This window comes from Macaca fascicularis, chromosome 5 (assembly GCF_037993035.2).
Source record: "Macaca fascicularis isolate 582-1 chromosome 5, T2T-MFA8v1.1".
Lineage (NCBI taxonomy): Eukaryota > Metazoa > Chordata > Mammalia > Primates > Cercopithecidae > Macaca > Macaca fascicularis.
In genome coordinates this window covers 27,569,698-27,584,298 of record NC_088379.1, presented here as the reverse complement: position 1 = coordinate 27,584,298, position 14,601 = coordinate 27,569,698, and the positions used below count along the sequence as shown (strand labels likewise).

The 14,601-nt window shown below is 37.5% G+C and overlaps 1 long non-coding RNA gene across 2 annotated transcripts in view; it reads right to left on the bottom strand.

Annotated features, from left to right (window-relative positions):
* Positions 1–14,601, bottom strand: part of LOC135970893 (uncharacterized) — an 83,639-nt gene that overhangs the window by 56,595 nt on the left and 12,443 nt on the right. For both annotated transcript variants that reach the window (XR_010586782.2, XR_012435307.1), the window contains exon 2: positions 7,420–7,524. This is a non-coding gene — a long non-coding RNA (uncharacterized lncRNA). The remainder of the gene's footprint in view (positions 1–7,419; positions 7,525–14,601) is intronic.

Sequence of the window (14,601 nt, the reverse complement as noted above, 5' to 3'; positions counted from 1 at the left end):
TTAACTTACAGGTGTGTCTATAGTTTATTGACAGGCTTGGCATATGGTAAGCACCAGCAAAGTTATTGTTGCTGTTGTGTTGATGTTATACGTATCACTTCATCACTATGTTTGGGTGGCAGCAGGGGGAAAATATTAAGGTAATGGCAAAATCTGCAATTACTTTTGTACGAAACTAATAGAACTGACATAACTTAATCCACTGCAGAACACTAAGTCCTATCTCACTTGAGGTGCCCTGCTGCACCCTATTACAGTATTTCTTCTAATAAACTTTCCTTTCTCTAATCTGTATTGTTATTGGTGAATTATTCTTAACAACCCATGATTCGACCACTTCCAATGATGCTGATGCTGGGACTCTGACACTGTTTTGTTTTTTTTTTTTTTTTTTTTGAGGCCCCTTTTATCTTCCTTATCCTGATCTAGAAAAGAGTACCTCAAAGACAAAAGAAAGTAAAAATATAACATTTTAAAGTATTTGACCGAGAAAGTTTTACCACAGCTGCCATCTGTTCTTTCTGAGAGCTACTACCCGTGAGGCTTCATCTACATAACAATACAGTCTTTGCTTGCCGTGTGATATGATTTTGGCTGTGTCCACACCCAAATCACATCTTGAGTTGTAATTCCCACATGGCAAGTTTTAACTTCCTTATCCAGAACTAGCAAAGAGTACCTCAAAAACAAAAGAAAGTAAAAATATAACACGTGCTGTTCTAGTGATTGTGAGTGAGTTTTCATGAGATCTAATGGTTTTAGAAGGGGCTTTTCCCCTTTTACTCAGCACTTCTCCTTCCTGATGCCATCTGAAGAAGGGATGTATTAGCTTCCCCTTCTGCCATGATTATATGTTTCCTGAGGCTTCTCCAACCATGCTGAACTGTGTCAATTAAACCTTTTTTCTTTATAAATTACCTAGTCTTGTGTATGTCTTTATTAGCAGTGTGAGAACAAACTAATACACCATACTTCTTATCCACAGTCCTTCTATAGCTTGTGACACTACCTGCCCCGACCATCCAGACAAAAGCAGGAAAACTATAAAGTTTTTAAATATGAAAAAACTTTGTTCATTAGAAAAAAACTCAAAAACCAAAAATAAAAACTGCATTTAAAGATTTCTGGAAATTCACGTTAGTCCCTGTTTCTAACAAGCCAAAAAGAAGACCTAATAGTTTTTAAGTCTTTCTGTGCCAAAGGATAGAATTCAAGATTTGAAGAACATGATACAGGTCTTTTTGCAGACCTCCAAGCCTCTATTATTTTCTATTCTATAAATTTCAATGATCTGGCTCATCCTTTGAGTCTTCTTTCTTTTTTTTTTTTTTTTTTTAATTTTTTTTTGATGGAGTCTCGCTCTATCGCCCAGGCTGGAGTGCAGTGGTGCTATCTCGGCTCACTGCAAGCTCCGCCTCCTGGGTTCACGCCATTCTCCTGCCTCAGCCTCCCGAGTAGCTGGGATTACAGGCACCCACCACCATGCCTGGCTAATTTTTTGTATTGTTAGTAGAGACGGGATTTCACCGTGTCAGCCGGGATGGTCTCAATCTCCTGATCTCGTGATCTACCTGCCTTGGACTCCCCAAGTGCTGGGATTACAGGCCTGAGCCATCGCGCCTGGCCATCCTTTGAGTCTTATAGTTGCAAGGGTCCCATGCCTATATGCATGTTCATCAATTTGGACCCATTTTTTCCTGTTGTTCTGTCTATTGTCAATATCTCATAACAACCTTAGATTTAATCCTCCAGAGAGAAGTTTTAGACTTTCCTATACTACGTTTCTTTCTGCTACGAAGCCTTCGCAAATACTGTATCTTTAGCTTGGAATCCTGTTTCTTTCTGGCTAACTCCTATTGACTTATTTTGTGGTCTGTTCTTACAGGAAGTCTTCCTTGGCACTTTACATATTGATTAGGGTTCCCTTCTCCACATTTCTATGGGTCTCTGAGCTTATATCATTGGTAGACTTCTGTTAGGCTAATGCCATTCTTGTTCACTTATATATGTCTCTGCAATTTGATTTCCAACACCTAGCATAGTTGTTGGATGAGTGTAGTTCCAGCAAATAAAATAGTTCCATTTGTTGTTGGATGTTGTTGGTGCTCATGACTGACAGTATTATTCCCATTTCTAATTACTGGTATCAGTAAAGTATCTAGCTCGGCTACACTCTATACACTATGCAAAAAAGCATGGAGATCATTCCTACAACATCAGGGGTCCTCTCTCAGCTGTGACCCCTAATTTTATAAGTTGTCACCTTCTCCCTTTCTTTCCTTTCTGCTTTAAAATAGTTAATTCTAGAGGGTAACTATGACTGTTCTTTTTTCTTAATAGGAATATCTCACTGCTTATGGTGTGGTGAAGGAAATGTGTGAGCAAGCAAAGATCAACTGAGTCATGACTGGTTTGCAAAGCTTGCACTGCCCTGTAGTTTGTGGAGAGCCAGTGAAGGGTTTTAATTAAGGGAGGAACAAGGCTAGATTTTCATTTTAGATAGATCTCTCTTCTACCTCTGCAGAAGACAGATTTGAGAGAAAAGTGAGAGGGAACAGGGAAGTCAGTATTAAGGGTATTTAATACTGAAGACCAATATAGTAAGGGCCTATCCCCAGAGTCAGCAAATTTTTTTTCATAAAGTACCAGGAAGTACATATTTTAGACTTTGTGGGCCATATGGTCTCTGTCCCAATGACTTAACTCTGCCTCTGTAGCTGACAATGTAGACAAAATATAAATGAATGAACTTGTCTGTGTTCCAATAAAACTTTCTTATGAAATGTAAAATTAGAATTTCATATCTTACACAATATTATTATCATTAGTCACATATTATTTTCATTCTTTAAAAGTATAATAATGTAGCAACCATTCTTATTTGCTGGCCGCACAGAAACGGGCAGCATGCTAGATTTGGCCTATATAGTATAATTTACTGACACCTGGCATCTACTATTTATTTGTTTGCAGAAGAGAAGAGGGATTTTTTGAATGTGCTGATAGGTAGTAGGCTTTGATTTACTAGTAATTCATGAGTTCCTAGAATAGTATGCATCAAATAATAAATATCCAAATATGTGTTGAATAAAGATAAATATATCAAAACTTGGTGACATCAGATTCTGGCCAGGAAGAAAACAAGAATAAATGTCATATTTTAAGTTGGTTGGTTCTTCTGCTCAGGACAAAGCATTAGCTGAATTTAAATTGATTAGGATCATCCACTACACTTCCATGGTATCCAGAGTTTTTGTACCAATACTTCTAGAACTATTGCTGACTGAAAAGTTATCTTATTAGTATGTTTCCCAAAGAATATTTACCCTTTAACTGGGGATTACTATGAACTCTCCTTAATTGAGACATTAGCTTTAATTTATTTTCACTGCACTGGAGAAACAAAGACATATTTCTCAAAGATTTTCATTTAGTATTATTATTATTAGCTTGAAATACAGACAATAGCAGTCAGGGCCTCAACATGGAAAATAAGGTGGAAAAATTATGTTACTTATATTACTATTTTTGTTCTCTAATTTAACTTTGTCTTAAGTTTCCCAAGGCCAAAATGAAGAAAACCATTGAAGTACCCTTTAAATTACTTTCTCTTCTCTCCCATTTCTTTCCTCCCTTCCATTTTGTTTCTCACATATTCCAATGACATTTCCAGGCTTAGAGACAATTCTCCCTCTCTCTCTGCTTTCCCTCCCTCCTTTCCTCTTTCTCCTTCTCTTTATTCAGACATTTATGTCCTTGAGACTTGTGGTTTCCTATAAAGTAACATGACTAATATTTAAAGTATAATTTATTATGTTTTTTGGTAGATATATACTAATATTTTCAGAATAGAATTATATACCTGGAATCCAAAAAATAACAGTCAAAAGGAAAAGAAACATATAAATGTGGCATTGTAAAAATGTATCTGCCAAGAGTCATCCACACGAATCATCTGGGGTAAAATGTGATGTCATTTTGGTTCAATCAAACAACCTTTAAGCACTGGAGCTGCATTTTCAGAGTTGTCACATGATGTGGGGCTCATAGAATTTTACTTCTGTAAGACAATCACACTTTTTAAATCTAAGAGATCTTTGAAATTCAGAACTAGAAAAAAAAATGTCTAATTAAAAAATGGCATCAGGGAATGCAACAGTCTGATTGGGTCAATTGCTTCCTGCCCTAGTTTTATGAATTGAAATTACTTCTGCTTACTAATGGCATTAGAAAAAACATTAAGCTGTTTCTACATATCAAGGTTAGACAGGTTAATGAAGAACAGGGTCCTCAGGCATCATTGTTTATAAAATTTGAGCAACCATGTACAAGTAAAAGTAGGATATTACGACATTACCATCGCATGAAGTGTTTTGAACATAACTAGCTTGAATTAATCTCTAGCATTCTTTTTCTGGTGATTAATTCTCTTTTTTCTTTAAGCTTCCCAATTTCTTAGAATTCTTATTCCAATTCTAGCCTATTTTCTAGGATTTTTGCTCTTTACTCTTATTTTAAAACTCTTTTTTATCTTTTTGCTTTTCTATATATGTAGAAAAATGTTTTCTAAGTATTTCTGTTAATTGATTAAACTATTTTCTCTCCAGCGATTAAAATCATGAACAAAATTATATAACCCCAAATACTATCTTGTGCATCTCTCTAACTCTTAAAACCAGGGAGAAATATTTTTAAAGAAGGTTTGGAAGACACAGAGATCTTATTTGGATCCTAGATCCCTTAATTCTACTTTTCTAAAAACTAAGAAACAAAACAAAAAACGTTTAATTCAAACTGTTTTAAAAATCCTATAATCTGTATTCATTTTTGTTAGAATTGAGTGCTTAATTCCCTCATTAATTAACACCTTTATTTTTTTCAATGTATTTATTAAACCTATGCTATGAAGAAGGTACTTTGGTACATTTCGTGATTAAAAAAAAGATCTTGAGGCATAATAACCACCTCAAGAAACTAAGAAGAGTTGAATGATAGATGTATGTTTATATCTTCTTATTAGTATATGATACCAGGCAATACAAATTGGAAATATAAAATCCTTAAAAAACACAAAACTAAATATTGATCATAAATCATGGAAATATTTGAGTGGATAACACAAAATTCACCTTTAGAGAAAGTAGTATTTCATTGTCACCTTGAAGATGTAATTTATAAAGACAGCCAGTAGAAGAGAGTTAGATAAAAATTTGGTTATTCTAGAATTCCAGGCAAAGCAAGTTTATGTAATTGATTAAAGTTTGAGAAAATAGAGCCAATGAGGTACAGTGAATTTATTTTGTAGGGGTATGGTTTATGGAAGTTAATCTTGAGCTATGATATGATATATGATCTTGAGATATGATATGAGCTATGATATGATAGTAAAAACGGATAGCAACGGAAATATTAGAATGGTAAGTTATGTCAGTTCTATTTTTCCTTAGGAGTATTTACAGACCTTAAGGCAGGAGCTTAAGGGTAATTTGGACCTTATGAGCCACATAGATCATGATAAATAATCACATTTGTAGTAATTTTGGTGCCTTCATGTAAGCAAGTGTGCAATGAGTTTTGGCATGGCATTTCGGAGACGTATAGAAATTCTAGTTATTTATAAATGTTAAGTTTAAAAGAGGCCTGGCCCCGTCTCTACTAAAAATACAAAAAATTAGCCGGGCGCGGTTGTGGGCGCCTGTAGTCCCAGCTACTCGGGAGGCTGAGGCAGGAGAATGGCGTGAACCCGGGAGGCGGAGCTTGCAGTGAGCCGAGATCGCGCCACTGCACTCCAGCCTGGGCGACAGAGCGAGACTCCGTCTCAAAAAAAAAAAAAAAAAAAAAAAAAAAAAAAAAAAAAGAGGCCTGGAACCAGATACTGACTTTAAATACTAACAAAGTTTAATTACTTCTAAATCCCCCAGTTTTGCCTGTTTGAGGGTCACCAGGTGGTCTTTGCTTCCTTCTACATTCCTCCAAGAAGGAGTTTTCGTCTCTGAGACCCGTTCGGTGATCACTGGGTGATTTTTGCTCTTCTCAATAACCACCATTTACCTCACTACTGTAGATTTTCTCTGCAGTCACAAACCTCCCCGACAAGAGGGCAACTTTTCAGAGCTATTTCTGTGGATTGTAGCCCCTCCAAATAGTCATAGCAAAATATGCCAAAGAAGTGTGAACCCAAAAGTATCTGAGACAGGTCTTGATTAATTTAGAAAGTTTATTTTTCCAAGGTTAAGGACGTGCCTGTGACACAGCCTCAGGAGGCCCTGAAGACACATGCCCAAGGTAGTCAGATCACAGCTTGCTGTCATACATTTTAGGGAGACATGAGACATCAGTCAATATGTATAAGATGTACGTTGGTTTATTCCGGCCAAGTGGGACCACTCAAAGTAAGTCTTCCAGTTTATAGGTAGATAAGAGACAAAAGGTTGCGTTCTTTTGGGACTTTGATCATTCTTTCACTGAATACGCAACTTACATGAGAAAGGAGGGTAGAGGGATAGTCACTTACGTCTTTAGTCTGACTCATTGAATATGCATTTTTATGTAAACGATAGGACAGAGGTAGCAATCAGATATGCATTTGTCTCAGGTGAGCAGAGGAATGACTGAATGCTCACTGTCCTTTGCTGGCACCTGTGAAATAAGCTAGTAATTTACATGACTGGGGTAAAATTCAACAGAAGTGTTCTAGGGTGAAGACCTTGAGGCCCACAAGGAAATTCCCGTGGGCAAATTGTGAAGGAGGTGTGTAGTTGTTTTTAATTTGTAGCTAACTTATAAAATAATAAAATAGGAGGCAGGTTTGCCTAACGCAGTACCCAGCTTGACTTTCCCTTCTGGTTTAGGAAGGGAAATAGGAAAATAAATCTTTGGATTTATACAGAAATATATAGAGAAGTATATTTTCAAGTAAAATGTGCTGGTTTCCTTCGGTTCCCCGTTTGAAATTTAATTTTCAGAAAGTTTCACATAATAGAGAAGAATCGGTAGCTATGTAGAGATTTGGGTTAGAAGTTTCGAGACAAGAGGAGGAGAAAGCATATATAGGAAAACAGGGGAAAAAATTCTCAAATACACTACCATATACCTTTCTTTTTTTTTTTTTTTTTTTTTTTTTTTTTTTGAGGCAGAGTCTTGCTCTGTTGCCCAGACTGGGGTAAAGTGGCGCGATCTTGGCTCACTGCAAGCTCTGCCTCCCGGGTTCATGCCATTCTCCTGCCTCAGCCTCCTAAGTAGCTGGGAGTACAGGCGCCCGCCACCGCGCCTGGCTAATTTTTTGTATTTTTAGTAGAGATGGGGTTTCACCGTGTTAGCCAGGATGGTCTCGATCTCCTGACCTCGTGATCCACCCACCTCGGCCTCCAAAAGTGCTGGGATTACAAGCGTGAGCCACCGTGCCCGGCCACCACATACCTTTTTAAATCCGTCTATTAGTCCTCCAAATAGGTCAGTTCACTTAAACAGCTCTGTCTCTTTGCAGGAGGTGCATTGCAGACGGGGCCCATCAAGGTTAGGTCTCTATGCAGTGTAAGAATAAGGAAATTTAATAAGAGACTTTTCTATGTAAACAAACAAACAAACAAAAACTCACAAAGCTTAACGTCTGGAGTATTCTCCAAGCTACTTTCTGAGTCTGAATAGCAGTTCACTGAGAAGATTTCTGAATGTGAGCTAAAGTATTTTCAGCTGGAGCAGAGCAGGCAGTGACAAACTGACAGAATTTCCTGGTTTGCAGTTTGAATGTCATAAAGCTTGTCCATCCGCAACCATCAGGGTAATTTCTCTGAATTGTATTTATCAAGTTGACCAGCTTCAGCATTCAAAGCCGCAGGAAAAGCAGTTTCAATTTTAGTGAAAATTGAAAAAAAACAGAAGGATAGGAGGAAATTTGAAAAATATTAGTTTGGAGATTCAAAGCTTAATATTGAAAAAAACTAAAAGAATTCAGTATCTAGTCCAGATTGTAGATAAAGAATAAAATCCTCAAAATAATGAGCTAGAATCTAATAACAGATGTACTATAATTGCCTTTTTTAAACACAATTTTTCTCTCCACATTCATTTCCGTTTCTACCAAAGATATTTACAGTCAGACTAATTCATTTGAAACGTAAGTTTAGACTCATTAACTTGGCAAGATTATTTGCATAAAGTGCAACAAGAATAGTGATTGATAATATAGGGTTTAAAAAATATATGGTTTGCTGGAACTCTTTTGTAAGTGACTTCAGGTTATATTTTTAAAAGGCCTGTGAAGGCTAGGAGTCAAGAGAAAGCTTTACCATCTGACTGCATCTGTAATACTTCTACAAATTGGTAAATTCGTCTTTTCTCAAAGTTCTCAAAATGTTTTGAAATTCCTGGACCTGTCAGAAAGTTACATTCCTTACTTATCACAAACCCAGAAACCCTTATAAGGAAGTGTGTAGACAAGGTATTTCAGGCCAGTTTTTCCAAGGGACTTTTATTGGCTTTATAATTCAACTTCGGTTCCTGAAAGTTATCTGGTCAGATCAGAAAATATGACATTACTTTTAAAACCTCAGTGAAAGAACCGGGTTTCCAGTTGTGTGTTGTTAAAAAAGATATTCTTATTGAAATTATGCAAATAATTTAAGAATACTCAAGAATAAATTCTAAATTCTAGAGAGATTAGGTAAAGAGGAAAGTAAATATGTCAGTTCTGTTTACGGAAGTATGCATTACCAAATTGCTGCAAATTATATATAGGTTAAAACAAAGTTAACTTAAATCTGGAAAATAAAAAAATAATGAGGAATATTTTAAACAAAAACTCATTTAAAATTATAATATTTTGTCAGTTCAATCCCATACAATTAATTCTTAATTTGCTTAATGTTAGGTTAGCAGTTTTTTGAGCCCAGTTTTGTTTTAAATTAGATTTCTGGAAATTTAGTCTAATGGCATAGATTCAAAGTTATTAGAGTCCTGTATTTCTTAGGGTTCTTTTTGTTCTTTCCATATACAGATATACCTCATTTTATTGGACTTCATTGTATTGCACTCTGAAGATACTGCATTTTTAACAAATTGAAGTTTTGTGGCAACACAATGTAGAATAGTTCTATTGGTCCCATTTTTTTCCATTAGCATGTGATCACTTCATGTTTCTGTGCCACATTTTGGTAATTCTCATAATATTTCAAAATTTTAATTATTATTATATCTGTTATGATGATCTGTGATTACTGATCTTTGCTATTACTGTTATCATCTTGGCGGGTACCACAAACCACACCCATAGAAGGCAGCAAAGTTAATTAACAAATACCGTGTGTGTTCAGACTGCTCCACTGACCAGCTTCTCCTCAAGCCTCCCTAGCTATTTCTTGACATGCAAAAATATTGAAATTAAGACAATTAGTAACACTGCAATGACCTCTAAATGTTCAAGTAAAAGGAAGGGTCACATGTCTCTCACTTAAAGTCAAAAGCTAGAAATGATAAAGTTTAGTAAGGAAGGCATGTCCAACGCTGAGATAGGCCACAAGCTAGGCTCCTTCACCAAACAGCCAAGTTGTGAATGCAAAGAAAAAGTTCTTGGAGGAAGTTAAAACTGCTACTCTAGTGAACATGTAAATGATATGAAAGTGCAGAAGCCTTTTGCTGATATGGAGAAAGTTTTAGTGGTCTGGATAAAAGATCAAACCAGCTGCAACATTGCATGAAGCCAAAGTGTAATCCAGAGCAAAAACCTAACTCTTTAATTATATCTAGGGTGAGAGAAACTGGCTACACTAAACAACAGATTATCAATCAGATGAAACAGACCTCTTGGACTCTCATAGCTAGAGAGAAGAAGTCAATGACTGACTTCAAAGCTTCATAGAAATGGTGGGGAGAGGCTTTAAATGACTGGCTATAGGCACTTAGCCCTCATCTCCTGCATAGAAGGACGGTGAGTAGATAACCACACATTGAATACAGCATTTAAGAGAGAACACTGGAATTCTGCAGGGAAATGACAGCGAACATCTGAGACACAGGAAGAAAGGGAAACAAGGCAGCTGAACCAACTGGGATTAGCTGGGAGCCTGTGGAGGCTCCCCAGTGTAGGGAAAAGGTAACTGAGCAACTCCTAGAGGTCCACATTTTCACTGAAAACTCCCACAATCTTGGCCTAAGAAAGCCCCTTGGCTGGCCGGGCGCTGTGGCTCAAGCCTGTAATCCCAGCACTTTGGGAGGCCGAGACGGGCGGATCACGAGGTCAGGAGATCGAGACCATCCTGGCTAACACGGTGAAACCCCGTCTCTACTAAAAAATACAAAAAACTAGCCGGGCGCAGTGGCGGGCGCCTGTAGTCCCAACTACTCGGGAGGCTGAGGCAGGAGAATGGTGTGAACTCGGGAGGCGGAGCTTGCAGTGAGCTGAGATCCGGCCACTGCACTCCAGCCTGGGCGGCAGAGCGAGACTCCGTCTCAAAAAAAAAAAAAAAAAAAAAGAAAGCCCCTTGGCTATTGCAGGCCCTGAGACTAGGATAGACGGCTGTCTAGAGTCTGAGCAACCACACGGTTCCAGAGAAGGAGTCCATGCTGGGTGCTACACACTTCTTGAGACCTAAGCAGCTGCTGAATGGAGATATTATGAGAGCCCAGCCTCCATCAGACTGTTGGAGGCTTTTCCACATCCTGGAACCCAACTAACATTTTCGCATGCCCACCTGGAGGGCTACGGAGACGGAACACCAGCTGGCACTTCCAGTGTGCCCAGGTTGTGAGAACTCTATCTCACACAATGTTCTGCACCCTGGGGAATGCTGGGTGCGGCACACCAGGGTGGCTGCAGCTATGACAAAGGGAGCTGGAGCACATGCTTTCCAGAACCTGCGAGCTGCCCGACTAGGACTGCTGCCACTCACAGCAACCCTGATCCCATCCCTGCAGCAGGGTGGCCATGCCCCACCATGCACCTTCAGTGGGCCTGGAGATGAGCCCCGTGAAATGCCATGCTGGGGCTTGAGGACAGGCTTGCCCTGTTCACTGCTACCACCACCCGGGCATGCCCAAGGGCCTGAGGATGACCCACCCCACCTTTAGACTCAGACACATGTGTGAAGTATCAAGAGTTCTGAAAAAAGACCCAGGCTGCTTGCTACAGGAACACAAGAACACCAACTGGGGCATAGGGATTGCTCCACCTGGCCTACCACAGCCTATGCCCATGTGCACCATTAGAGGCAGTGAGGGCTGATTCACCCCACCTATTGTCCCAGGTGCATGTGTGCAATATTAGAAGGTCTGACAAATGGTGCAGCTTCCCTGTTGCTGGTACTCAAGCATGCGATCCGGGAACCTGGAGATCATCCTTTTCTGTCAATCACATCCTGTGCTTGTGCACACTACTGGGGTCCTGAGGACAGGCCCACCCCACCTGGTGCGAACTCCCTATATGGAAGAACTCTGTCTGGGAACCTGAGGATCAATTTTCCTTGCCTGCTGCTTCTGGTGCACACATGCACCATTAGAGAGCCTTTAAAAAGGCCCAGATTGTCAGCCACTGGTGCCCAAGCATGTCATATAGCGGCCTGAGATTCACTCCACACCACCCACTATCACAGGTATCTGTGCACTACTCCTGGGGGCCCTGAGGGCAAGCCAGCCCAACCTGCTGCCACCACCACTGCTAACACCAAAGTGTGCCACCTGAGAACGGAGGGTTGGCCTGCCTTTGATAGTCATTGATGATACAAAACCTGCTGCCCACAATCCCAGTTCACTGCTAGCACCGTCATTATCCAAGCAAGCAGCCTGGAAGCTTAAGAATCAACCTACCTAGGTCTGCTATTAGTGCCCACGTATGCCTCCAGTGAAGCCAATAACAGAAAGGCTTACCTAGCTCACAGCAACAACTACTGTGGACCAAAAACTAGTTTATTCTGACACATCTGTCCCTAGCAGAGCCTGATACAGCTTTCACTGACAAGTGCAGGATAGGAAACTGTGGAAATCACAGACACCACTGATGCTGATTACAACCAAAGTAATCATACAAAAACTATACTTCATACACACAGAATCAAGTCTAAAGTTCCCTACCCAAACAACACTGTAGAAACACCTACAGAAAAGAATGTCTTTCCCTAGGAAAGTAAATCAGAAAGAATTGGAAGAAGGGACTATTACAACTCATGTGCAGATACGAACATACGGAGCCAAGAAACATAAAAAAGCAAGAAAACATGATGCTTTTAAAGTAACACAATAATTCTCCAGCAACAGATTTCAACCAAAACAACTCCATGAAATACCCGAGAAACAATTGAAATTAAGACGAAAGAAGCTTAGTGAGATAAAAGAGAACACAGAAAATTAATACAAAACAATCAGAAAAATGATTTATAATCTGAATGGGAATTCAACAGAGATTAAAAAAACAAATTCTGTATTAAAAAATTATAATAAATAAAACAAAACTGTAATCAAGGGCTTCAAGTAGAATAAAGAATTACAGAACTTGAAGACAGGTGTTTGGGAATAACCCAATCAGCATATATATATGTATATATAATATATATATGTATATGTAATATATATATGTATATATAATATATATACTGATACACATCTATATCTATCTATCTATAGATATCTATATATCAGTATATATATCTACTATGATAGATCTATATATATATCAGTATATATATATCAATAGATATATATAGATATACTGAAATACGTAGATTATATACTGATATATATATTTATTTTACTCTATATATAGAGAGAATACGAATAATAAAGCTTACATAAATATGGCAGAATGTAGTGACCAAATGTTTGAGTTTTGGGTCTTTCAGAAGGGAAAGAGATAGGCAGAAATTATACCAAAAACAAAAACAAAATTCTACCTAACAGCAACAACAAAAAGTAGCAGAAAATTTCCTAAGCCTGAGTCTTAGAAGAAATTTAGATATTTGTATATAAGAAGCTCAAAGACAAATAAGTACAATACAGAAAGCCTTGGCAAAGTTTAATTATCACCAAAGTGTCAAAAGTCAAAGACAAAGAAAGAACTGTGAAAACAGCAACATAAAAGCATCCAGTCACATATAAAGGAACCCCCATCGGACTAACAGCAGATTTCTGAGCAGAAATTTTAAAGCCAAGAGAGAATGAGAGATTATATTCCCAGTACTAAAAACAAACAAACAGCAACAACAACAACAAAACCCTATACTCAGCAAAGCTATCCTTCAAAAATGAAAGAGGAATAGTTTTTCCCAAATAAGTAAGTACATAAATAAATAAATAAATTACTTGAGGGACCTAATCACCACTAGATCAGCCCAACAGAAAATGCTTAAGGGAGCCCTAAATCTGGAAGTGAAAGGCTATTATCTACTATCATAAAAACAAATGAAAGTATAAAACTCCTTGTTAGAGTAGACACAGAATTGAGAAGGAGCAAAAACTCAAGTGTTGCCCATATTGAAAAACACCAACCAGAAGGACAAAAACAATAGAAAGAAATAAACAAACAATAAAAGAAAAAAAACAACAACAACAAAAGATATACAAAACAATCAGAAAAGGACAGGAATTAGTTCTTACCTATTAATAATAACCTTGAATATAAATAGCTCAAATTACCTACTTAAAAGATATAGACATGCTGAATAGATAAAAAGCACTACCTAATTGTAAGTTGCTTACAATAATCTCACTTCACCTGTAAAGGGACATACAGACTGAAAGTGATTGGATGGAAAATGTTTCCCACACACACAGAAGCCAAAAATGAGCAAAAGCAGCTATACCTAATAAGGTAAAACCAACTTTAAGTCAAAAACAGTACAAAAAAAAAAAAAGAAGCACATTAAATAATGATAAAAGGATCTATTCAACAAGAAGATATAACAATTCTAAATATATATACGCCCAAACCAAAGTATCCAGAAATATAAGTTAAACATGATTAGATCTAAATAGAAAGATAGACTCCATTACAGTAATAGTCGGTGACTTCGACACCCTAGTCTCAGCATTATACAAATCATCTAGACAAAAAATCCACAAATAAACATTGCATTTAAATTTCATTTAGACCTAACTGGCATTTACAGAATATTCCATCCCACAGCTGCAGAATACACATTCTTCTCATGAGCACATGGAGCATTCTTTAAGACAAAGTATATGTTAGGCAAACAAAACAAAACAAACAAACAAACAAAAACTCAGTAAATTGATAAAAACCAAAATTTATTAAGTATCTTCGGAGACCACCATAATACAAAATCAAAAAAAAAAAACAAAAAAACAACAACAACAAAAAGAAAAAGCAAGAAATCAAGAACAAGAGAAACACTGAAAACTGTACAAATATATAGAAATTAACCAACATGATCTTGTTGACCATTGGGTTAGTGAAGAATTAAGAAACAATTTTAAAAATATACTTGAAACAAATGGAAATGTAAAGACAGCATAGTAAAACTTATGGGATACAGCAAAAGGAGTACTAAGAGGAAGGAACAAATGCCCATATCAAAAAACAGATTTCAAACCAAATTATGCACCACAAGGGACTAACAAATTAAGAACAAACCAAACCTAAATTCAGAAGGAAAG